This window comes from Rhagoletis pomonella, unplaced genomic scaffold, assembly GCF_013731165.1.
Source record: "Rhagoletis pomonella isolate Grant_MI unplaced genomic scaffold, Rhpom_1.0 Rhpom_scaffold_00002, whole genome shotgun sequence".
In the NCBI taxonomy this organism is placed as follows: Eukaryota; Metazoa; Arthropoda; class Insecta; order Diptera; family Tephritidae; genus Rhagoletis; species Rhagoletis pomonella.
The window spans coordinates 6,993,066-6,996,197 of NW_023458556.1; the positions used below are offsets into that span (position 1 = coordinate 6,993,066).

At 35.5% G+C, this 3,132-nt stretch overlaps 1 protein-coding gene and 3 non-coding genes across 4 annotated transcripts in view; 2 read left to right on the top strand and 2 right to left on the bottom strand.

Annotated features, from left to right (window-relative positions):
• Nucleotides 1–3,132, bottom strand: part of LOC118734420 (eye-specific diacylglycerol kinase-like) — a 325,708-nt gene that overhangs the window by 82,554 nt on the left and 240,022 nt on the right. The window lies entirely within an intron of this gene.
• Trnac-gca lies at nt 145–216 on the bottom strand. The gene has a single exon. It is a non-coding gene; the product is annotated as a tRNA-Cys (tRNA).
• Nucleotides 542–614, top strand: Trnaa-agc. The gene has a single exon. It is a non-coding gene; the product is annotated as a tRNA-Ala (tRNA).
• Trnap-ugg lies at nt 1,148–1,219 on the top strand. Its single transcript has one exon. It is a non-coding gene; the product is annotated as a tRNA-Pro (tRNA).

The following is a 3,132-nucleotide window of genomic DNA, read 5'->3' on the forward strand; positions in this document are numbered from 1 at the left end:
AAAAATAATAAACATTCAATTTAAAAAATTGCAGCACATGTAATGAATGTTGACTTTTACATTGGACCCCTTTACATTGAAAACAGAAAAGCTTAAAAAAGTAAAAATTTTCGTTGAAAAAAACAAAAAACAAAAAATTTACTAAGGGGACACCCGGGTTTGAACCGGGGACCTCTCGATCTGCAGTCGAATGCTCTACCACTGAGCTATATCCCCACATATCTACCGTTGCGTCAAAGTGATACTAAAGCGAACGTACAAATGTTTAGTTGTTTGTGTTCAGTATTTGCAACGCTGTACAAATTGAATGCAGGAGTTTTTTTACAAGCTTTTTTAATTTTTTATTTTATACAAAGAGAGCAAGAGAGAATTCTGCTCAAAATAGAATGGCTATAGCAAATAAAAAGTGGAAGTTTGTTCAATTCAACAAGTAGGTAAATAAATGGTAATTTCTTTACATTTTGGTGTTTATTATTCACAGTGATGTACGAGTGTCTGGTAGCAGCTGTTGTATTGTACATTGGACAGCGGAACACCACATGGGGATGTAGCTCAGATGGTAGAGCGCTCGCTTAGCATGTGAGAGGTACGGGGATCGATGCCCCGCATCTCCAGTTCGAAGTTTTTTATAATTTTTATTTTTTTAAATAAAATTTTCAAGATTTCGATGGAAATTTTAAATTAAGCTAAGTAGCTTGGATTTAAGTTTCTGCTCACGTTGTTTTGTCTCAGGTTTCGATAAAAAGTCTTAGTTATCTTATACGGCAGTGCTTCATCCCCAACCCATAAAAACCTTAACATATTTGACTTGCCTACGGCGAAGGATTTTCAAAAGAAAAGTTGGTGAATATTTTTTACAAAGTTTTAAACTTGACTTCATATTAAAAATATCAAATTACATATTTCCCTAGTCACATACTTATGTATATACATATGTATGTATGTATTACCCAAATGTGCACCCAAATGTACATACATACATACGTAGTCAATAAGGAAAATATGTATTCTTCTAATTTCTGACACAGTGGCAACGTTACTGGCGTGTTTGGTTTTGTACTTTCGAGGTGAATATGGTGAAATTCAGATAAGCTATAATGCGCATGTATACATTTGATGTAGTGAAATGTACAGCCACATTGCATGCGGCTCAATGGTCTAGGGGTATGATTCTCGCTTTGGGTGCGAGAGGTCCCGGGTTCAAATCCCGGTTGAGCCCGACGGTTTTCTTTTTAATTCCTATATTTATTTTTTTATTCAAAATCATAAATTGTCAATTAAGTTTTACGCACTATGTTAACGCTCAAGTGCATATTATTTGCAAACAGAAAGAATTCATTAATGGTGAGAAATTCCTACATACATATGTACATACATACAGGGTACTGCGGTTTTTTCCTAAATACTGCATTTATACTATTTTGCTGCCTAAATTTTCGCGGGAACATGTTTTAAAAATGCACATATGTATATACTATTATGTAAAAATATAGGGATATGAATATACATTACAAACATTGTATCAAATTAAAAAAAAATCCACAACAACAAACTTTGTATTCATAATTTTTAGAAAAATTCCAAGCATGCAGTCTTGTAGCTTATTAAGGTGCAAGTTTCAATGGGTTAAGCATTGGCGTTGATTTTTGGTTATTTTATTCTTTATATTTTTTTATGTACGCTCATATTTTTAGATTTTATTTGCCGACTGTGTTATTATTTTCTTCCATACTGTTTTTTGACCGAAAAAAGATACGAGCGTTAGTTATATACATTACGTTACAAGGGTATGTAACGGGTGATTTTTTAAGAGCTTGATACCTTTTTTTTTAAAAAAAACGCATAAAATTTGCAAAATCTCATCGGTTCTTTATTTGAAACGTTAGATTGGTCCATGACATTTACTTTTTAAAGATAATTTCATTTAAATGTTGACCGCGGCTGCGTCTTAGGTGGTCCATTCGGAAAGTCCAATTTTGGGCAACTTTTTCGAGCATTTCGGCCGGAATAGCCCGAATTTCTTCGGAAATGTTGTCTTCCAAAGCTGGAATAGTTGCTGGCTTATTTCTGTAGACTTTAGACTTGACGTAGCCCCACAAAAAAATAGTCTAAAGGCGTCAAATCGCATGATCTTGGTGGCCAACTTACCGGTCCATTTCTTGAGATGAATTGTTCTCCGAAGTTTTCCCTCAAAATGGCCATAGAATCGCGAGCTGTGTGGCATGTAGCGCCATCTTGTTGAAACCACATGTCAACCAAGTTCAGTTCTTCCATTTTTGGCAACAAAAAAGTTTGTTAGCATCGAACGATAGCGATCGCCATTCACCGTAACGTTGCGTCCAACAGCATCTTTGAAAAAATACGGTCCAATGATTCCACCAGCGTACAAACCACACCAAACAGTGCATTTTTCGGGATGCATGGGCAGTTCTTGAACGGCTTCTGGTTGCTCTTCACTCCAAATGCGGCAATTTTGCTTATTTACGAAGCCATTCAACCAGAAATGAGCCTCATCGCTGAACAAAATTTGTCGATAAAAAAGCGGATTTTCTGCCAACTGATTTTGGTAATAAAATTCAATGATTTGCAAGCGTTGCTCGTTAGTAAGTCTATTCATGATGAAATGTCAAAGCATACTGAGCATCTTTCTCTTTGACACCATGTCTGAAATCCCACGTGATCTGTCAAATACTAATGCATGAAAATCCTAACCTCAAAAAAATCACCCGTTACTTGTGTACATTCCCACCTAGCATTTGGAAGATTACTTTTATAAAAATCGCCTTGTTGTTGTCGATCACCTTTGATGATTAAAAACTGATTACTCGCCTTCGCGATTAAAAAAAGGTTCGAAAATGGCTCACCGTTACGCTTGAAAAGTGATTTGTTGAAAATATAGAAACAAAATGTAGGGCAATCACAAATTGATCACGCTGGGGATTGATTTACAAAAAAGCATTTTCGATGGGCACCCTAATAGGTATGTATACATGTTATTTGTATTCAAACATATTTCGAACTACATATGTACATATTAAGACAATTAATATTAAAAAAGTAAAAATGAGAAGTTATCAAAAATGTCACCAAGGGGACACCCGGGTTTGAACCGGGGACCTCTCGATCTGCAGT